The sequence below is a fragment of the Scyliorhinus torazame genome, chromosome 21 (genome assembly GCF_047496885.1).
Source record: "Scyliorhinus torazame isolate Kashiwa2021f chromosome 21, sScyTor2.1, whole genome shotgun sequence".
Lineage (NCBI taxonomy): Eukaryota > Metazoa > Chordata > Chondrichthyes > Carcharhiniformes > Scyliorhinidae > Scyliorhinus > Scyliorhinus torazame.
This window is the reverse complement of record NC_092727.1, coordinates 92714608-92738307: the sequence shown is the minus strand read 5'-3', so window position 1 is coordinate 92738307 and position 23700 is coordinate 92714608. Positions and strand designations below refer to the sequence as shown.

The 23700-nt window shown below is 45.5% G+C and overlaps 1 protein-coding gene across 1 annotated transcript in view; it reads right to left on the bottom strand.

Annotated features, from left to right (window-relative positions):
* LOC140398065 (meiosis-specific coiled-coil domain-containing protein MEIOC-like) overlaps positions 1 to 23700 on the bottom strand; it is a 90132-nt gene that overhangs the window by 14253 nt on the left and 52179 nt on the right. The gene's annotated exons all lie outside the window — the stretch shown is intronic.

Genomic DNA, 23700 nt, shown 5'->3' with positions numbered 1-23700 from the left:
TTTTGCCAAAACAGAAATGACTAAAAAGTAACAGCAAATAGAAAATATATTGATTTCAGTTAAAATGCTGATATTGAGAGATGGCTTGATAATATCCCAACTTGCAGAACGAACTATGGATAGGACGAGCAATGTGAAATTAATTTATGGAACTTCTCCACATGATTAGCTCTTAATATCAGCAAGGGTATTTGAAGGAGTGCCAAGGTGACAACCAAGTCTTGGTTCTCAAATAAAATAAGATTCAATTTATTCATAATAGATTAGTCACGCCTTATCTTATGTCAATTTACCACATTTAGAACCATGCACATAAATTCGCAGACTACCATCTGATAGGGTTACATGGCACACTACAAAGACGCACACTTTGAATGGCTTACACTGAAATCCTCACCACGGCACTCTTGTACAAAATCAAATCAAAAATATGCCCATGTAAATTATCGATCACCGTTTAAATATAGAAGAAAATTATGTGTGCAATGCCAATGAAGTCATCGCCTGCTGAATAGGAAGTTGCAAGCTGCCAGAAATTAATGGTTACTATCACTTTCAAAACCATAGCGAGAGCAGGAATGTCAGATAATCCCTTTAAATTAGTTTCCAGCATCCTGACAAAGCCTTCTCGACTACCTGAACCTACAAAAACTGTTGCATTGATAGTGTTTCATATAATATACAGAATCTCTATAGCCTCTCCTGGGTGACCATGTAAGTGCACTAAGTGCATCTCATCTATTTCTCAGATAACTCCTATACCTCATATATGATGCAGTAAAATAAATCACTGTGCTGTGAGAATTAGAACATTGTATCTTGTTTTTCAGCAGGAAAACAAACACTGGTTTTCATCCTTGTGAGCGGCAGTAACTCATTCATTGGCAGTGATGAAAGGAGCAATGAAGATTGGAAAACCCTCCAGGAGGAGGAAGGCACCTATAACAGAAGGATGTAGTGAACCTACTGTGTGTTATTTCACTTGGAAAAGATAGGAAATTACAAATGCTTCCTATTAAGACCAGGAACCTCCAGAGATAGCACAGGAAGATGTTTTGACAAAGTAAGACACTGTATAATATCACCCTTAGTATTATGTTGTATGAGCAAAATTGAATAAAATGTAGGAACATAGGAATTAGGAGCAGAAGTAGGTCATTCAGTCTCACGAACCTGCTCCGCTGTTCAGTTAGATCATGGCTGATTTACCTTAAAGCCATTTTCCCGCATTTTCCCCTTATGTCTTTACCATCTAGGAATCCATCAATCTCTGCCTTGAACATAATCAAAGATTGAGCCTCAACACCCTCTGGGTGGAAAGTTGCAAAGATTTACCATCTTTCGAGTGAAGGAATTCCGACTCATCGCTGTCCTAAATAGCCTACTACTGAGTCTGTGTTCTCCGGTCCTAGACTACCACCCCACCACATGGGAAATGTCCTTCTTGATATAATATTAAAGACACTCATCAGTCAGTTCTGTCTCACCAGCATGCATTCAATCTTTAATAGATGTAATACCTACTTATCTACATACATGCTAAAGATCACTATTGGCGAAGTTAGAAAATGAATTAATGTTTAATGCATTTGTATGAAGTTCCCATGCCCATTTTTTAAATAAATGATTAACAACTCTGTGGAATCAGCAGAGGATAAAGCCTATATCGGCTCACACAGGCAAGTTTATTCAGAAAATCACATCATAGAATGATACAGGACAGGAGGGCATTTGCTTCATAATGCATGTGCTGCTACCAGTCCCACTCCTCCACTCTTTCCCCATAGCCATTAAATTTTCCCCTTCAGGCGTTCATCTAATTTTCTTTTGAAACTACTTCCGTCATCTTTTCAGACAGTGCATTTCAGATTCCTGCTTGCTGTGTAAAAAACCTATAATTTTAAAATACATTACAGTTTGTAGGAAGTAGGAATGTAAAACTTAGGATCAGGAGTAGGCTACTCTAGAGCAGCACGATGAAATGAAAATGAAATGAAAATCGCTTGTCACAAGTAGGCTTCAAATGAAGTTACTGTGAAAAGCCCCTAGTCGCCACATTCCAGCGCCTGTTTGGGGAGGCTGGTACGGGAACTGAACCATGCTGCTGGCCTGCCTTGGTCTGCTTTCAAAGCCAGTGATTTAGCCCTGTGCTAAACAGCCCCGATGGCACAGTGGTTAGCATTGCTGCCTATGGCGCTGAGGACCCAGGTTCGAATCCTGGCCCTGGGTCACTATCCATATGAAGTTTGCATTTTCTCCCTGTGTTTGCGTGGGTTTCACCCCGAAAACCCAAAGATGGACAGGATCGGTGGATTGGCCACGCTAAATTGCCCCTTAATCGGAAAAAATAATTAGGTACTCTAAATTCTTTTTAAAAGGAGGCTACTCAGCCCTTATAGCATGCTCCACCATTCAATAAGATGTCGGCTGATCTGATTGAGGTCTCCACTCGTTTGCCACATACCCCCATAATCCAGGATTCCCTTGTCTCGAAAAAAAATCAGTCTCTGTCATGAATACGTTCAATGAACCAGCCTCAGCTGCTTTCTGGGGAAAGAAAAAATCCTCTTTGACAGGAAACAATACTCATCTCCATCTTAAACAGTAGACTTCATATTCTTAAACTGTGACCCGATTCTAATCTCTCCCACAGTGGGAAAAGAAAATAGGAGGAGTAGGCCATTTGGCCCTTCAAGCTATTACGATCAAGGCTCCTGATATTAGAAGAAAGAATACAGCACAGGAACAGGCTTTTTGGCCACCGGTCATGATACCACCCTTGGCCAAAACCCTCAGCACTTCCTAGTGCCGTATGCCTCTATACCCATCTTATCCATGTATTTGTCAAGACGCCTTTTGAACCCCGTTAATATATCTGTTCCCACAACCTCCCCTGGCAGTGCGTTCCAGACACTCACCATCCTCTGTGTAAAAACCCTGCCTCGCACATCACCTAAAAGTTGCCCACGGACCTTCAACCTATGCCCTCTAGTGACTGACCCCTCCACCCTGGGAAAGAGTGCCTGCCCATCCACTCTATCCATCGCCCTCTCATAATCCTGTAGACCTCTATCAGATCGCCCTGAATCTCCGTCATTCTAATGAAAACAATCTGAGTCTATTCAGCCCCTCCGCATATCTATCACCCCCCAGACCAGGCAACATTGTGGTAAACCTCCTCTGTGACCAGAATTGTGCGCAATATTCCAAGTGCAGCCGTACCAACTGTAGCATGATTTGCCAGTTTTTATACTCTATGTCCCTCAATGAAAGCAAGCATTCCATATGCTTTCTTGACTACCTTGTTCACTTGTGTTGCCACTTACAAAGATCTGTGGACCTGTATGCCCAGATATCTCTGACTTTCCATATTCCGAGGAGTTTTGCCATTTACTGTATATTTTCCTTCTATGTTAGACCTACCAAAATGCATTACCTGACATTTGTCCGGATTAAACTCCATTTGCCATTTCTCTGCCCAAGTCTCCAACCTATCTATGTCCTGCTGTATCCCCTGACAATCCTCAACACTATCTGCCACTCCACCAACCTTCATGTCATCCGGGAACTTATGGATCAGACCAGCTAAATTTTCCTCCAAATCATTTATGTATACTAGAAACAACAGAGGCTTGGAACACCACTAGTCACAACCTTCCATTCAGGAACCGAGCGAGTTCTGTATCCATCTTGCCACCTCACCTCTGGTCCCCTGTGACTTCGCCTTTTCTATCAGTCTGTCATGAGGCACCTTGTCAAAGGCTTTACTGAAGTCCATGTAAACAACATCCACCGCCCTCCCCATATCAATCATCTTTGTCACCTCCACAAAAAACTCAATCAAGTTCGTGAGGCATGACCTTCCCTTCACAAAACCATGCTGTCTATCGCTAATGAGTTTTCATTTGTTTCCAAATGGGTATAAATCCTGTCCCTGAGAATTCTCTCCAATAATTTACCTACCACCAACGTAAGGCTCACTGGTCTATAGTTTCCTGGATTATTCCTGCTACCTTTCTTAAACAGCGGTACCACATTAGGTATTCTCCAATCCTCTGGGATTTCACCTGTAGCCAATGAGGATACAAAGATGTCAGTCAAGGTCCCAGATATTTCCTCCCTTGCGTCCCTCAGTATTTGGGGGTAAATCCCATCAGGCTCAGGAGACTTATCCACCTTGATGTATTTTAAAACACCCAAAACCTCCTTTTTGATGTCAACATGACCCAGACTATCTACACACCCTACCCAAGAATCATGTCCCACAATCATGTTTCTTTGGTGAACACTGATGCAAAGAACTCATTTAGTACCTCGACCATTTCCTCTGACTCAACACAAAGATTCCCCCCACTGTCCTGAAGTGGTCCAATCCTTTCCCTGGCCACCCTCTTGCTTTTTACATATGCATAAAAAGCCTTGGGATTCACCTTAATCCTACTTGCCAAGAACTTTTCATGACCCCTCCTAGCCCTCCTAATTTCCCGTTTAAATACCTTCCCACTTTCTTTATACTCCTCAAGGGTTTTGACTATCCTCACCCTTCTAGACCATACAAAAGCCTTTTTCTTTTTGACGAGTTTCGCAATATCCCTCGTTATCCAAGGCTCCCTAAACTTCTGTTATGGGCCAGGGTTTAGAGAGCCCCAAAGTGTATGATGGAGTTCACCTGACCCACAACTTTTAATAGATTGTGGTATGGGGAGCACACGGCTCCCTCTACAGGAGTGGTACAGCAGAAATGGAAAAGTATTTTTTAAAGCAAAACAATTAACTCAAGTTAACCTTTTTAAAACATATAGTGAACATCTTAGCAACCATTAATTCACATACAACCCCCAAAGAATTGGATTACACTAAGTAATCCTTTAAGCTTTCCTTTTAACATCCAAAAGACTTAAAACACCTTTTACCAGAAGCACATCAGGTTAAAGTCACTACTGTTATTAGTTTTAAATCACCAGGATCGATTTACAGTCTTTAGATTAGAGAGAGAGGTTCATACACCTTCTGGCTGTGACTGCAGCTATCCAGCTCTGAAAACGAAACTAAAACACACCCCGCAGCAAACAGCTTAAAACGAAAGTAAAAAGCTGACAGACAGCCCAGCTCCACTCTCTGACATCACTGTAGTAGTAAACACCCATTTCTTAAAGGTACTCTCACTACAGATATTTATATACACACCCATTTCTTAAAGGTACTCTCACAATACTTATCCTTCATTCTCCCAGGAACGTGACTTTCCTGAATCCTAATCAACTGTCGCTTGAAAGGGTCCCACATGTCTGATGTCGATTTACCCTCCAACAGCCGCACCCAATCCAAATTCTTCAATTCCTGTCTAAGGTTATCATAATTTGCCTTTCCCCAGTTTAGCACCGGTTACCCTGATCCCTATCCAAAAGTACCCTAAAACTTACGGAATTGTACTGACTACACCCAAAAGGTTCTCCTACTGAAACCTCAACCAACTGTCCAGGCTCATTCCTCAATACCGGGTCGAGTACGGCCCCTTCCCTAGTTGGACTATATACATATTGCATCAAGAAGCCTTCCACACAAACGCTGCCCCATCCAAGCCCCTAGCATCAAGTGAGTCCCAGTCAATATAGGGGAAGTTAAAATCCCCTACCACAACAACCCTGTTACTTTTTCACCTATCCAAAATCACTATCTATCTGCTCCTCTCTCTCTCGCTGGCAGTTAGGGGGCCTGTAATAAACCCCCAACATTGTGATTGCTCCCTTCCTCTTCTTGAGCTCTACTCAGATTGCCTCATTGTATGAGCCTTCTGAGGTATCCTCCCGCAGTACGACTATAATATTTTCCTTAACCAGTAATGTTACTCCCCCACCCCTTTTACATCCCCCTCTATCTCTCCTGAAGCATCTATATCCTCCAACGTTCAGCTGCCAATTCTGCCCGTCCTTTAACCACATTTCTGTGATAGCCACAACATCATAGCTCCAATAAGTGCTCTAAGTTCATCTGCCTTAACTGCTATACTTCTAGCATTGAAACAAATACACTTCGAACCACTGCGTTTCAGCAGACAGGGTGATGTTGTTATTCTCTATTTCCTTCATTTATTACACCTTCTAAGCTAGCGCTCTCTTTCCCACCCCCCTGCTACACTAATTTAAATCCTCCCAAGTGACTCTAGCAAACCTCACAGCCAGGATATTGGTGACCCTCCAGTTTAGATGCAACCGTCATTGTACAGGTCACACCTCCCCTGTAAGAGATCCCAATGGTCCAGAAATCTGAAACCCTCCCTCCTACACCACCAGTTTAGCCACGTATTTAGCTGCCTTATCCTACTATTTCTCACCTCACTGGCATGTGGTACAGGGAGGAATCCTGAAATTACAACCATAGAGGTCCTGTTTTTTAGATTAGTGCCTAACTCCTTCTGCAGGACCTCATCGCTCTTCCTGCCTATGTTGTTAGTACCTATGTGTACTACGACCTCTTGACTGTTCACCCTCTCCCTTCAGATTGCTTTCTGCCCGTTCAAAGACATCCTGGACCCTGGCACCAGGAGGCAACATACCATCCTGGAGTCTCTTTCACATCCACAGAAGCGCCAATCTGTACCCCTAACTGGATAGGTAAAAGCACCTCCTCCACAATAGTCCTCATCACCGGGGCCCCACAAGTCCGCTACTGTACTCCCTATAGTACGAAGTCTTACAACACCAGGTTAAAGTCCAACAGGTTTGTTTCGATGTCACTAGCTTTCGGAGTGCTGCTCCTTCCTCAGGTGAATGAAGAGGTTTTCCAGAAACAAATATATAGACAAATTCAAAGCTGCCAGACAATGCTTGGAATGCAAGCATTAGCAGGTGATTAAATCTTTACAGATCCAGAGATGGGGTAACCTCAGTTTAAAGAGGTGTGAATTGTGTCAAGCCAGGACAGTTGGTAGGATTTCGCAGGCCAGATGATGGGGGATGAATGTAATGCGACATGAATCCCAGGTCCCGGTTGAGGCCGCACTCATGTGTGCGGAACTTGGCTATAAGTTTCTGCTCGGTGATTCTGCGTTGTCGCGCGTCCTGAAGGCCGCCTTGGAGAACGCTTACCCGGAGATCAGAGGCTGAATGCCCTTGATTGCTGAAGTGTTCCCCGACTGGAAGGGAACATTCCTGCCTGGTGATTGTCGCGCGATGTCCGTTCATTCGTTGTCGCAGCGTCTGCATGGCCTCGCCAATGTACCACGCTTCGGGACATCCTTTCCTGCAGTGTATGAGGTAGACAACGTTGGCCGAGTCGCACGAGTATGTACCGCGTACCTGGTGGGTGGTGTTCTCACGTGTAATGGTGGTATCCATGTCGATGATCTGGCACGTCTTGCAGAGATTGCCATGGCAGGGTTGTGTGGTGTCGTGGTCACTGTTCTGAAGACTGGGTAGTTTGCTGCAAACAATGGTTTGTTTGAGGTTGCGCGGTTGTTTGAAGGCAAGTAGTGGGGGTGTGGGGATGACCTTGTTCATCTTCATCAATGACGTGTTGAAGGCTGTGAAGAAGATGTCGTAGTTTCTCCGCTCTGGGGAAGTACTGGACGACGAAGGGTATTCTGTCGGCTGTGTCCCATGTTTGTCTTCTGAGGAGGTCGGTGCGGTTTTTCGCTGTGGCGCATTGGAACTGTCGATCGATGAGTCGAGTGCCATATCCCGTTCGTACGAGGGCATCTTTCAACGTCTGTAACGCTCCTCCTCGTCTGAGCAGATCCTGTGTATACGGAGAGCTTGTCCATAGGGGATGGCTTCTTTAATGTGTTTAGGGTGGAAGCTGGAGAAGTGGAGCATCGTGAGGTTATCCGTGGGTTTGCGGTAAAGATAAGTGCTGAGGTGACCGTCCTTGATGGAGCCGAGTGTGTCCAAGAATGCAACTGATTTTGGAGAGTAGTTCATGGTGAGTCTGATAGTTGGATGGAACTTATTAATGTCATCGTGTAGTCGTTTTAGTGATTCTTCGCCGTGGGTCCAAAGGAAAAAAATGTCATTGATGTATCTGGTGTATAACATCGGTTGAAGGTCCTGTGCGGTGAGTAGGTCCTGTTCAAACTTGTGCATGAAGATGTTGGCGTATTGGGGTGCGAATTTGGTCCCCATGGCTGTTCCGTGCGTCTGGATGAAGAACTTGTTGTCGAAGGTGAAGACGTTGTGATCCAGAATGAAGCGGATGAGTTGCAGAATTGCGTCTGAAGATTGGCAGTTGTTGGTGTTGAGTACTGAGGCTGTTGCAGCAATGCCGTCGTCATGGGGGATGCTGGTGTAGAGTGCCGAGACGTCCATTGTGACGAGGAATGTTCCTGGTTCAACTGGTCCATGGGTGCTGAGTTTCTGTAGGAAGTCCGTCGTGTCGCGACAGAAGCTGGGTGTACCTTGTACGATGGGTTTCAAGATGTCCTCGATGTAGCCAGAGAGGTTCTCACACAGGGTCCCATTGCCTGAAACGATAGGGCGGCCTGGTGTGTTGGCCTTATGTATTTTCGGGAGGCAGTAGAGATCTCCAATGCGGGGAGTACGTGGGATGAGAGCACGTAGGGTGCTCTGAAGATCTGGATCCAAGGTCTTGATCAGTCTGTTAAGTTGGCGGATGTGTTCCTTGGTCGGATCTGCGGGTAACTGTCTGTAGTGTTCTTGGTTGTTCAGTTGTCGGTATACTTCTTTGCAGTAGTCCGTTCTGTTCAGTATGACAGTGGCCCCTCCTTTGTCTGCTGGTTTGATGACGATGCTGCGGTTGGTCTTGAGAGCGCGGATGGCATTGCGTTGTGCTTGGGTGACGTTCGGGGCTGTCTTGTGAATGCGACTGATGAATCTGGCATTGACGCGACTCCTGACGGCTTGAGCATACATGTCGAGTCTAGGGCAGCGGCCTTCCGGAGGGGTCCAATTCGACTCCTTCCTCTTCGGTTGCCGCACCGCAGGTCTCTCGGTCTGCTGTTCTGGTTCATTGGTAGTCTGCTTGGATTCGCTGTTGGCCTCTTGGGGTCTGTGGAAGAATTCCCGGAGCCTCATTTGCCTGATGAATTCCTCCGTGTCGCGACAGAAGCTGGGCGTACCTTGTACGATGGGTTTCAAGATGCCCTCGATGTAGCCAGAGAGGTTCTCACACAGGGTCCCATTGTACATTGTCCCAAAATACATAAGGCCAACACACCAGGCCGCCCTATCGTTTCAGGCAATGGGACCCTGTGTGAGAACCTCTCTGGCTACATCGAGGGCATCTTGAAACCCATCGTACAAGGTACGCCCAGCTTCTGTCGCGACACGACAGACTCCCTATACACACACGAATGTGTGGCAAACCCTATGAACTGATTATCAACTTCAGGAAGCGTAGCACCCCCACCCCCACCCGTCTACATCAATGGCTCCGAAGTGGAGATGGTGGATAGCTTTAAGTTCCTGGGGATCACCATCACCAACAGTCTGTCCTGGTCCACTCACGTTGATGCAACAATTAAGAAAGCCCAACAACGTCTCTACCTCCTACAGAAGCTGAAGAAATTTGGCATGTCTGATCGACTCTCACAAACTTCCACAGATGTGCCATAGAGAGCACCTTATCCGGCTGCATCACAGCTTGGTATGGCAACTGCTCAGCCCAAGATCGCAAGAAACTGCAGAGTGTGGTGAACTCAGACCAGCGCATCACACAAGCTTGCCACCTTCCCATTGATTCTGTCTACACCTCTCACTGCCTCAGGAAGGCAGACAGCATTGTCAGAGACCCCTCCCACCCAGGCTTTGCCCTCTTCCAGACCATTCCATCAGGCAGAAGATACAGAAGTCTGAAGACCTGAACATCCAGTCACAGGAACAGCTCTTCCTTCTTCCCCACAGCTACTAGACTCCTCAACGACTCTCCCTCGGAGTGATCTGTTCTCTGTAAGAACATAATTCACAACGCCCTTTGCTGCTCTTGCTCATGTATTTGCTTTATTTGGCCTTTGTACTGTACTGTAACTAATCACTATTTTCAATGTACCATTTGTCAATGTACTCTTGATTATTCTTTTTGTCTACTATTTACATACTGCGTACGTTCCCTTGGCCGCAGAAAAATACTTTTCACTGTACTTCGGTACATGTGATAATAAATCAATCAATCAAGTGCTCTTTGTCCCAACCTGCTTAACAAGAGCCAGCCATGATGCGACGTCTCTGGCTTCTGCTGCTGTTATCCGTGATAGGCCCCACCCCAAACGGAATCTAAAACGGTATACTTGTTAGAGAGGGGGGCGCCCATAGGGGATTCCTGCACTGACTCCTATTCCTTCTAGCGGTCACCCATCTATCTGCCTACACCTTGGATGTCACCACATCATTAAAACTCCTATCTATGATGCTTTCTACCACCTTCATGCTCCTAAGTGCATCCAACTGTTGCTCCAACCTATCCAGGCAGTCTGTGAGGAGCTGCAATTGGGTGCACTTCTGCAGATGTAGTCGGCCGAGACGCTGGAAGCATCATGGATCTCACTTATTGCTGCAGATATCCGAGGTAGGTCTTTTTTCACTTACCTTCCCAGGATGCTCTCTGCAGATTAACAGTTACAAGGCAAGAAGAAAGAAAACAAAACCAAAAGGGATAAAGCACCTCCTCCCACTCTGCACCAAATTATCAACTTTCAATCCCTACTCTGGCTGCCTCACTCAGGCTGTCTGCAACTTCACGTGTGCAAAGTTTACTGACAGTGCGCTTATGCTTCCCTCTTATATAGAGCTCAGCTAAACAGCGATGACTCATAGTAGTTGGGCTTCAAACAGAAGAATGCAATTTACACCTTTTGCCTCCAATCAGCCTTCAGGTGATTGACAGATAACTGCCACTCAGCTATTTGGGGGCAGCTCCTTTTTGCCAGCTAATTAGACCACTAAATTTATAACTGAAAAAAAAGGAAAATTAGATTTACCACTTACCTCTTTAATTACCACACTGCTCCAACTTACCAACTTTCAATCCCCACTCTGGCTATCTCCAACTTCACGTGTGCAAAGCTTATTTTTCCTAACAAACACCTCAGGATGTTAAGAAGATTCTTCTTGTTCTTCTAAACTCCAATGGGTATAGGCCTAACTTGTTCAACCTTTCTTCATAAGAAATGCCCTTCATTCCAGGAATGAGTGCAGTGAACCTCCTCTGAACTGCTTCTAAAGGAATTACACATTTTTTCAGAGGAGACCAAAACGGTACAGTATTCTAGATGTGGTCTCACCAATGCCCCGTGCAGCTGCAGTAAAACCTCCCTAATTTAAATTTCATTCCTCTTGCAATGCAACCATTCCATTTGCTTTTCTAATCTCTTGCTGTACCAGTATACTAGGTCTTTATTATCCATTTAAGTTTTTATGGACACCCAGATCCCCCTCTACCACTGGGCTCTACAATCTCTCTCTATTTAAGGAATTTGTGCCCTGAAATTATGCAGTGGCATACTAGTCTGCTCGGAGTTACTAAATTAGTGTGAAATTCCTTTTCTTGTTTTAGCAGGGATTAAACAACATAACATATGCAATAACTTAAGGACCTCTAAGTTAGTAATTTCACAAACACCCTATCTGTTACTTAAGAAAACTGAACCGTGAATTTATTGTGGCACTCAATTTCTCTTCTTGGTTTATTTGTTCTGTTGTTTATTTCAGGTGTCAAGGTCTTTATTATTAGCTAGAAGATTTCATTAACAATGGTTTACGCTTATGAATTAACAATTTTGACATAATCACTGCAAGGTCAAAATGTTATTACTGGGAAGTTTAACTATCAGTATATAAGCCATATAATGGAATAATATTTCCTATTAGCCAACAAAAGATAATGGGCGGGATTCTCCGACCCCCCTGCCGGGCTGCCGATTTCCCCGGCGGTGTTTTTTTGGCGGGGGCGGGATTTGCACTGTCCCAGTCGGGGGGGGCGTTGGCAGCCCCTCCCCCCCCGGCGATTCTCCGCTCCGCGATGGGCCGAGCGGCCGCCCGTTTTCGGCCAGTCCCGCCGGCGTAAATTACACAAAGTTTGTACCGGCGGGACTTGGCTCTGCAGGCGGCCTGCGAAGTCCTCGGAGGGGTGCAGGGGGATCTTGCCCTGGGGGGGGGCTCCCACAATGGCCTGGCCCGCGATCGGGGCCCACCAATCTGCGGGCGGGCCTGTGCCGTGGGGCACTCTTTCCCTCCGCGCCGGTCGCTGTAAAGTTCCGCCATGGCTGGTGCGGAGAAGAAACCCATTGCGCATGCACAGGAATTACGGCAGCGGTTCTGGGAACACGCTGGCGCTACTGTGCATGCGGCAACTCGCGCCGACTGCCAGAGGCCCTTCAGCGCCGGTTAGCGCGCCGCCAATCACTCCAAGGTGCCCCCGAAGGTGCGGAGGCTACTTCCGGGCGGCCCGACTCCAGAGTGGTTCACGCTACTCCTCGGTGCCGGTACGGCCTGCCCGCCAGTTACCGGAGAATCCTGGCCAATATTCTAATTGTAGAATATCAGAAACTTAATCTTTCAACTAAAATTCAGTCAAGCATTGTTAGTGTTTTTCACTTGTGGTAACTTCACCACAAAAAGGTAGTCAAAACACGTTGTTAGTAAAGTTAGGAGTTGCAATGGTTAGAAGTGGGTGGTGGGGGGGGGGGGGGGGTTGGTGTGGGAGCGGGTGGAGGCAACCTCATGTAGGGGCACAAGTTCAGGGGCACTGTTAACAGCACCTCTGCCGTTCTCACCGGCTCAGTACTCCACAAACCCGGTAGTAGTGGCTCCCCTGAGGGTGTAGGAACAGTGGAGGAAGATGGAGGGGGTGTCGGTTTGGGCACCAATTTGTGGCAACCACCGGTTTGCACCGGGGAGTGGTGGTTTCAGGGGTGGCAGCGAGCTGAGATCGAGCAGTTTGGGGACTTATTTATCAATGGGGGCTTACCGTGTTTGGAGGAATTTGGAGGAGGGGTTTGAGCTGCCCGGTGGGAATGGGTTCCGCTACTTGCAGGCGAGGGACTTTCTGCGGAGGCAGGTTTTCGACCTTTCCGCATCTGCTGCTCAAGGGGATACAGGACAAGGTAGTGTCGAAAACGGGAGTGGGCAGACCGTGGAAATTTATACAGAACTCATGAAATGGGAGCGGGCCCCGATAGGGGAGGTGAAGCAAAAGTGGGAAGAAGAATTGGGCAGGGAGTAAGAGACGGGGTTGTGGGAGGATGCCCTGAGTAGAGTCAATGCGTTCTCGTTGTGTGCCAGGCTTAGCCTGATACATCTCCACAAATATTTCAACTGCACAATCACGGCCTGCGGCAGCTCCCGAACTCTCGGCGCTGCCTTAAAGATCTGTGGGCCCTGTTCACTCTGGGTCCTTGTCCAGCACTCCCTCCTCCACCAACACGGCCAACATCCTTGACACACATTTTCTGGCGCTCGTTCCTTCCACACCTTCTGGAAGCTCCACAATCCGCAGGTTCTGCCGCCTGGATCTGTTTTCGTGCTCCTCCACCTTCACCCTCAATGACTTGCATAGGTCCCCTAGGATCCCCACGATCCAAACTCTCAGGTCAGACACCACCATTTCCACCTCTCGTACTTCGCCCCTTGTGCCTCTAGGCACTTCTCCACACGGTCCATCGATCCTCGCAGAGGTTCTAATGCTCCCTCAAAGGCCTTTGACTAGTCACTGTGCCTCTCCTTCCTTTGTTGGTGAAATTCATCTTTGATGAAAGCCATCAACTGTTCCATCTGGGCGTCTCTCACTGGCATCAGCCCTTCCCCCTCCGCCATTTTCTCAATTGTTGCTGCGCTACAGGTCCGCTTCAATTCCTTAGCCAGTTCTTTGACTGTTTTTTTGCAGGGTCTGGTAGTCAGTAGACATGCCAATCCTGGGGAGAAGCTCATCCTCTACACCACTTTCCTGCCGGAGCTACCCCACGGGTACAAAGTGCCCAACCAATACCTTCAAGCCAGACCTGCCCTTTGTGCAACCACTCACTCCATGCCGCCACTCAAAGTCATCCATAATATTTTCTGTCCTCCTTTAGGTTCTCACCATCTTTCGAAAGATGAAGCCATAGCTTGGACAAACAGAGAACCCTCTCTGAGAAATACTGTCATTCACCTCAGCTTTTCCAAATGCCAGAGATCAGCAACCTGGCTATGATAGTTAGTGGGGCAGAGGGGGATGGCGCAAAGGAACTTGCACGGCTCTTGTGAACAGGCAGGGCCAAACAGAAGGGGAGGCCAGGAGGGCCTTTTGGCCTGGCCTCAAATTTAGACACTTGTTAAATTTTTGGTATTTGATAAGTTTTGCAACTAGTTTTTATATGCGCAAGAAAATAATATAGGAAAAGAAAGTTTTGTTATGTATTGTAAATCGGGCGGCTTCTGCGCAACTAATCTTACTCGTATGTGATGGAAGGTGAAGTATGTGCATAAATTAAGACAGCAGGGTTAGCACATGGTTGAAGTTGTCGTACTATTCATTGGCAATAACTCTTTAGAATGGGTAATTTTTCAACATAAATCCCCCAAAACACTCTTCTCTGGATTGCAAGCCAAAGGAGTTGTTTCAAGAAATACTCACACTTGACTCTCTTGGGTGTTTCCTGATATCAAAATTGCATTGCATATTTTTGTTAGTTTGCCTGTACCAGTGGCCTCAGGTGAACACATTTTCAATTTGTTGAAGCAGGTAAAGAACTGCCACCATTCAACTATGGGACAAGAGGTTTGACCGGTTTGCCATGCTTAATATCAACTGTGGCATTTCACGAAAGCTATATTTTCCCTCAATAATTAGTGCATTTTCACAGAAAAAGGCTAGAAAAGCATTTGTTAAATAAATAAAATTTTGTATTTTTTTTTGGTGCCCTATTTTGTTTTCATGCATCTTCATTTTTTAAATTATGGCTAGGTGCATCAAGAGCTTAAGTAGCCAGGGCCACTCTGGACCGCCGAGGGCCTGTGAGGGAACTACGGTCCATGGAAAGGAACAGTACGAAGTCTTACAACACCAGGTTAAAGTCCAACAGGTTTGTTTCGATGTCACTAGCTTTCGGAGCGCTGCTCCTTCCTCAGGTGAATGAAGAGGTCTGATCCAGAAACACATATATAGACAAATTCAAAGATGCCAAACAATGCTAAGAATGCGAGCATTAGCAGGTGATTAAATCTTTACAGATCCAGAGATGGGGTAACCCCAGGTTAAAGAGGTGTGAATTGTATCAAGCCAGGACAGTTGGTAGGATTTCGCAGGCCAGATGGTGGGGGATGAATGTAATGTGACATGAATCCCAGGTCCCGGTTGAGGCCGCACTCATGTGTGCGGAAATTGGCTATAAGTTTCTGCTCGGCGATTCTGCGTTGTCGCGGGTCCTGAAGGCCGCCTTGGAGAACGCTTACCCGGAGATCAGAGGCTGAATGCCCTTGACTGCTGAAGTGTTCCCCGACTGGAAGGGAACATTCCTGCCTGGTGATTGTTGCGCGATGTCCGTTCATTCGTTGTCGCAGCGTCTGCATGGTCTCGCCAATGTACCACGCTTCGGGACATCCTTTCCTGCAGCGTATGAGGTAGACACGTTGGCCGAGTCGCACGAGTATGTACCGCGTACCTGGTGGGTGGTGTTCTCACGTGTAATAGTGGTATCCATGTCGATGATCTGGCACGTCTTGCAGAGATTGCCATGGCAGGGTTGTGTGGTGTCGTGGTCACTGTTCTGAAGACTGGGTAGTTTGCTGCAAACAATGGTTCGTTTGAGGTTGCGCGGTTGCTTGAAGGCAAGTAGTGGGGGTGTGGGGATGACCTTGGCAAGATGTTCGTCATCAATGACGTGTTGAAGGCTGTGAAGAAGATGACGTAGTTTCTCCGCTCCGGGGAAGTACTGGACGACGAAGGGTATTCTGTCGGTTGTGTCCCATGTTTGTCTTCTGAGGAGGTCGGTGCGGTTTTTCGCTGTGGCACGTTGGAACTGTCGATCGATGAGTCGAGTGCCATATCCCGTTCGTACGAGGGCATCTTTCAATATCTATAGATGTCTGTTACGCTCCTCCTCGTCTGAGCAGATCCTGTGTATACGGAGCGCTTATCCATAGTTTGCAGCAAACTACCCAGTCTTCAGAACAGTGACCACGACACCACACAACCCTGCCATGGCAATCTCTGCAAGACGTGCCAGATCATTGACATGGATACCACTATTACACGTGAGAACACCACCCACCAGGTACGCGGTACGTACTCGTGCGACTCGGCCAACGTCGTCTACCTCATACGCTGCAGGAAAGGATGTCCCGAAGCGTGGTACATTGGCGAGACCATGCAGACGCTGCGACAACGAATGAACGGACATCGCGCAACAATCACCAGGCAGGAATGTTCCCTTCCAGTCGGAGAACACTTCAGCAGTCAAGGGCATTCAGCCTCTGATCTCCGGGTAAGCGTTCTCCAAGGCGGCCTTCAGGACACGCAACAACGCAGAATCGCAGAGCAGAAACTTATAACCAAGTTCCGCACACATGAGTGCGGCCTCAACCAGGACCTGGGATTCATGTCACATTACATTCATCCCCCACCATCTGGCCTGCGAAATCCTACCAACTGTCCTGGCTTGATGTAATTCACACCTCTTTAACCTGGGGTTACCCCATCTCTGGATCTGTAAAGATTTAATCACCTGCTAATGGTCGCATTCCAAGCATTGTTTGGCATCTTTGAATTTGTCTATATATGTGTTTCTGGATCAGACCTCTTCATTCACCTGAGGAAGGAGCAGCGCTCCGAAAGCTAGTGACATCGAAACAAACCTGTTGGACTTTAACCTGGTGTTGTAAGACTTCGTACTGTGCTCACCCCAGTCCAACGCTGGCATCTCCACATCATGGAAAGGAAAGCTTTGGTCCTAATTTTACTAGAGGTGTTTGAATTGTCGTCAGAGGCTCAGCCTACGAAAAGAGAGTCCATGACACATACAAGCAGTTCCTGGGAATATTAGGCTATGAGTGCTACTATTGTGGATTACCAGAACACGTTTTATGCTACGGAAGAGTTTAATTTGAGAACATGCAACATTCTAGCCAGTGATCTCAGTAGCCATGAGATGGTGTCTGTGTTACTAGCTTCGACAGCATTGATGGAAGCTTTGACTGATACAATTTGGGCTCTAACAGATAAGGGGTGGGATCCTCCATCCTGCTGCACCCGTTTACTGTTGCAGTGCGCCCCCCGCCGGCAGCGGGATCCTCCATCCTAGCAGCGGGCCAATGGGGTTTTCCATTGTGGGCACCCAATGCCGTCCGGAAATCCGCGGGCGTAAGTGTGCTCCCGTGAAACGGAGAAACCCTGCCGACAGAGAATCCAGCCCAAGGAGTATGCCATTTAGCCCCTTGAGCCTATTCTGCTATTCAATTAGATCATGGCTGAGCTGCATTTTAACTCCACTCAACAGCTTTGGTCTGACATTCCCTTAATACCCTTACCAAACAGACAAAATTCTAGCAATTTCATTTTTGAAATTCTTTAAGAGTTTCACCTTTTCTCCATCTTTTTTGTGAAGTTGTTCCTGACATTCCCTGAATGGCCTTGCTCTAATTTCAAGATTATGTCCTTTGTTCTGAGTTCCCCACCAAATTAAATATTTACTAGCCTACCAAATATTTTCATCATCTTAAACACCTCGATCAGATTCTTCCTGAATCTCCCATATTTGAAGGAATACAAGTAGGTTATGTAAACCTTTTAGCCTCAGTATCATTCTGGCGAATCTGTATTGCACCCTCTCAAGTCTAACATATCCATCCTGAGGTGCACTATCCAGAACTGAAAGTATAGTCCCCCGCATTATCACCAGTGTTATCCGAATACGATCACCACCTGGTGAATGGCGAATTGCTGTTCATTTTTAGAGTCACACAATATGAAGTTATGTTAAAGTTGCAGCTAGGGATCCCAATATGGGCGTCACTTGCTTGACCGCTATTTGTTATCCATTTCTAATTGAGCAAGGAAGAATTCAACTTCAAGGAAAAAACATGAAAAACGATCTGTCATTTGTTATCTACTCTTTTCCTGTTCTTTCTGGGTGCTTCTGACAATATATTTGATTTGCGGTCCTGCTCTATGATGCGCTGTGAAAGTAACGCCCACCATCATAATGATAATAGCCCAATTGTTCTCAAAATTCTCTTGTTTTGGAAATGGCACGTGTCAGAAAATAAGCAAAGCAAAGCAAGAATCATAAAGGGGAAGCCATTATGTAGAGATTTGTTGATTCTTTCCAACCCGGGTCTCCTAATAAATCAATTCCGATAAAATGGCAACAATTTTTTCTTGAAAAATTTTTTGTTTCTGAAATTAACTGCAGCATACTGTCAGAAACAATGTTTTGTTAATATTGTCAGCATCCTTGTTATCAGCCTGCCAAGAGTGTAAACAGCAGTTTGCTTTACAGAAAAGTTGGATTTTAAATCCTTTTTGAAGTTGTTCTCCTGGATCTAACAATAAAATAAGTGTATCAAGTCTTGTTTGCTTTATTGCCTTGATTATTCTTAACAATTTGCACATTTGTTTTAATCATATTGTATCATGTGGTGAATATGGTGACCTGATTGCCACAAGTTTGGCGAGCATTGAAATCCTATTGGACAACTACCTGTATAGGGCAAGGTTTTTCAAAGTGCAGGTCAGAACGGTCGTGGAGCGATCAGTTGCACTGTTCCCGCGGTAATCCCAATTGCAGGATAACCCAATGGCCATTACTGGATTTTATATTGAGAATACTGGCCGCTGCCGCCTTGTAAATTAAAATAAATGAGGCTATGTAGAGTCTTCCAACCATAAGCGGCAGTAGAGATCAAGCCACGTGCCCAGCACCTGCACCTGACATCAAGCACTCCATGTATGTGCTTTTTCCACGAAACCGCAGAGCAGAGTACTTCCATTTTCCAGCTGTCTGTGAAGATGGATTGTTTTCTTAAAAGTCAGAGATGGCCAGAGACTCAAATAGGCAGTGTACCTACTGGACAAGATCTCAACAGAATCTGCTGGAGAGAGCTACTCAGGAGAGTTTAGGGCAGTACAGAGCAGTTCTAGTGTTACCTCTGTACAGAGCTCCAGGGCCCCTTGTGAACAGCCTACAAAGCAGAAATTAATATAAAGTATAAAGATGATTTGTTGAGGTATGGTTTTGTCAATTGTACCAATGCAAAGAAGGATTCATAGCCCTGTGTGTTATATTCAAGGAAGTACTGGCAAATTTGAGAAGTTTCAGATTTTGGAAGAGAAGTAGTGGGTGAAAAATTCGTTTTTGAGGTTGAAAACCCAGAGTCAATTAACTTACAGCTGACTCCAAATGAAAAGACTACGCAGCTGTAGCTGACCTGTGATACCACATTAAAAACGCGGCAAAAACCCATAAGGCTGTCAGCATTATGGAGTAGCATCTCCCAGGAGTATCAACTGCTGAATAAAACAGGCATTTTTTTGCTATTACCCTTCATGATGAGCTACATGTGAGAGGTTGGATTTTTCCTTTTCACAAAGATGAAGACTGCACAAAGGAACTGGCTGAAGTCAGCACCTGATATGTGCATTGCCCTCTCCTCCTTTGAATCTGATTCAAGTGAGATGTAAGGACCAAGTAGGCTCCCCATTTGCATCAATGGTAAGCGAGCATGGCGTGTTTAACCAAGGTTGGCCATCATGGGTCATGAAGGTCAATTGGCATGGGTCCCGGGTCCCCGGGTAAAAAAGTTTGAAAAGCACTGGTATAGGGAAAATTGTTTACACCAATTCCCATTGTCAAAGGAATCAATTACAGAGATGCATCTTTTAAGTGTAATTACCTGTTACCCCCATCGTCTCTAGAATTCCTGCCATTTTTGCAAACCCTCCTTGCCAGCTGGCTGACTGGACACATTCCAGCTCTATTTTAAAAGTAATTTGACAGTCTGACTCACTTAACATCCACCTCAAGTTGCTGAGGAAGGTTTAACAGTGAGTTTTCCAAGCCCTCCTCACTATTTAAAAATTTTGCCATGATCAATTTTCCATTTGTCTGTTGTCATTATGCATTGGGTAATAATATAAAGTATACTCATGGAAAACTGGAGGGACAGAGGATAAAAATGTCATCTGAACATTTAAAAAATCAAAATGGTTTTAAATTTTATTTCTAAAAAGATATAAAATAGTGTAACCAAGTAGTGGTCATTGTCTGCAGCAAGCATATTAATGTGTTGGCCTTAGAATGTGCGATCTATACTATCTACTATCGGTGTGGTCTAAACAAGAGCTCTGTGCAACTGTCGATTATTTCCTTGAATTGAAGATTAACATTCTATTAGGCTTTTAAATTATTTTTATAGAAACTATCCATCTTTTTAAAAAAAAGTAATTTCTGTATATGGTCTATCTCCATTAGGTCCAAAGCAGATGACCTCGTTCTTCCTCACATTGAACTTCAATTGTCATTTTTGCCCACTCTACTTCACCTATCAATGTCCCTTTGCAAACTACTTATGCTACCTAACATAGGCCTGAATTTCGCTCCTGCTCGTCATGAAAATTCTGAACTCCGTAAACCCAACTGGGGAGAAAGTGCCCAGGATCTCTGAATTTTTATTCCGGGGTTGGGGGGTTTTGGAGGGACATGCTGAAGTTGCATCCCTGGAAAAGAGTTCAGAGGCAGCCACTGAGGGTGTTAGAGTGCAGAGGTGGGCTGCAAGCAAGGCCGGCCTCGATGATCTGGGACTTTGTCCCAACTGTAAAAAAGAACAAAGAACAACCCTCTAGCTCTCACCCACCGTCCATGCCATCCGATGTCCTTCCACCCACCTCCCCAGGCCCTTTATAGCCCCTTGGCCAACTATGTCCCCGCTCTACCCCCATGGTTCTTTCTTTTTTTTAAATAAATTTAGAGTACCCAATTCATTTTTTCCAGTTAAGGGACAATTTAGCGTGGCCAATCCACCTACCCTGCACATCTTTGGGTTGTGGGGGCGAAACCCACGCAGACACGGGGAGAATGTGCAAACTCCACACGGACAGTGACCCAGAGCTGGGATCGAACCTGGGACCTCGGCGCCGTGAGGCAGCTGTGCTAACCCACTGCTCCACCGTGCTGCCTCCCATGGTTCTTTCTAACCCCTATGCCTCTCTACATGCTCTCATGGCCCTTTATAGCATTCTGCCAACCAAGATGACAGAGAATGGGGAAAATGTGAACTTGTTCACTGTGGCAGGAAGAACAGAAAAGCAGCATATTATTTAAATGGAGAGAGATTGCATAACTCTGAGATAGAGGTATATGGGTGTCCTGGTACATGAATTAGAAAAAGTTAGTATGCAGTTGCAGCAAGCGATTAGGAAGGCAAATGGAATGTTGCTGTTTATTACAACAGAAATGGAATATAAAAGTAAGGATGTCTTGCTACAGTTGTGCAGGACATTGGTGGAGACCATATGTTGGGAGTACTGTGTACAGTTTTTATCTCCTTATTTAAGGGCACCTCTACATTAGAAGATGTTCAGAGAAAGTTCACGCAACTGATACCTGGGGTGGGGGGGGGGGTTATCTTAAGGTTGGACTGGCTGGGCCTATATCCACTGGAGTTTAGAAGATTGAGAGGTGTTCTTATTGAATCAAACAAGATCCTGAGGGACTTGGCAAGGTGGATGTTGAAAGGATGTGGGGGAAGACTAGATGTGGGGGAAGACTAGAACTAGGGGGCACGGTTTAAAAATAAGGGATCTCTAATTTAAGACAGAAATGAAAATAACGTCTCTCTCAGATGGTCCGGAATCTTTGGAACTCTCTTCCCTGGAGAGCAGTGGAGGCAGGGAGGGTCAATGAATACCTTTCAGGCAGATGTAAATAGATTGATTAACAAGTGTTATGGGAATGTCACTTTAAGAAATGACTGCCGGCAGTACGTTGGCGCAGTGGGTTAGCCCTGCAGCCTCATGGCGCCGAGGTGCCAGGTTCGATCCCGGCTCTGGGTCACTCTCCTTGTGGAGTTTGCACATTCTCCCGTGTTTGCGTGGGTTTCACCCCCACAACCCAAAGTGCAGGCTAGGTGGATTGGCCACGCTAAATTGCCCCACAATTGGAAAAATGAATTGGGTACTCTTAAAGTTATAAAAAAAAGAAATGTTTGTCTTCTCAAGTGGCTACAGTGATGTCAGTGTGTGGGTGGAGCTGAGCTCTGGCTCTGCTTTTTACTTTTGTTTTGAGCAGGAAGCGGTTTTGTAGCTGAGTTTTAGTTTTGTTTTCAGTTGGAGAGCTGCATTCAAACCAAGGTGGTGTATTTTGGGGGTCTCTCTCTCTCTCTCTCCAAAGAAGGTCTCCAGATCACTTGATGATTTAAAAGTAATACCTGTTTCGGTAAGGAATGCAAACCTATTGTCTTTGTTAAAAAGCTTTTTGACTTATGGATGTTGTTAGGAAAGTTACCTATAGAGTACTGTATCTTTGGGGGAGTATCAGTGTTGGTAGTTGATAAGATGTTCACTGTGTGTTTATAAAATGTTAACTGGATTCATAGAATAAACATTGTTTTTGTCTAAAAATACTTTAGATCTCTGTTGCATCACATCTGCAAAGTGGGCCCTTGTGCTCCCCATAAGCAAAATTTATTCAAAGCTGTTGGTCAGGTGAACTCCACGATATACTTTGGTGTTCTCTAAACCCTGGCTCATAATACAAGGGAGTCAAAGGTCATGGAGGGTTTGTAGAATGTGGGGCACAGCAAGCTCAAGGGGTCGAATGACCTATCCCCACTGCTAATTCGTGCCCAACCTGTGGTTCTTCATAGCCCCTATGACAACTTAGTGCCAATTTATGTCAAGCCATGCTCCTCACCCACTACCGTTGGTCCATACACCTTCCATGCTAACTCACCTGGTATCCACCATGGACAGACCTCAGGAACCATGTGATATGAAATAAAATATTGTTCCAAGTACCTATTACAGGCTTTATTTTCATGAAAAAAACACCTTATGAAACAAGCATTTGTCTTCACAGCCGCACATTTATAATGACTTGGAGCCTGCAATCAAACTGTTAACTGACAAGACATCCCACTGTGATAATGATAGGTTGTGAAATCAGTCAGGTAACACATATTGTATAATGTTAGCCCTGCCATCAGGCTTATGTCAACAGAGTGGAGTAGCAAGCACTGATGATTTTGAATTTAAAGGCCAGGAGATTCAAATGACATGACAGTTCCCTTCAGGTTGACAGATCCAATGAGTTTATCCACTTTTTACACACATTCATGTTTACTTTTTACAATGTCAAAGGGTTCTTGGCCTCTCCTAGCTTACCCTACCTCTGCGAAGGGGTATCCCATCATTCCAAAGCTGCTTTAGACCTCCTCTTGAATTCTTTAAAGCCAACAAATTGTGGTTTGGACATCCCAGTTTTGTGAAAGAGAACGGTGGGTGCTAGGTTCAAGGGCAGGACTCCCAGAATTAGATCTACAGCACTATTCTGGCTAAGCATGAGACCTTCTCCCGTTGTACAAAAATTCAGGCCTATGTGTCACCTGCAAATTTGGATGTAAGGCTGTTTATTCCTTCATCTAAATCATGAGAGTTTAGAAAGACCAGCAATTTCCTCATCTACCTCTCTTATACTCAAGGTGGAATATATCAGGTCCCGGAGACGCTAATCATCAATCTCATTGGCCCAGATTCTGTTATAGTGGACAACTAAAGATG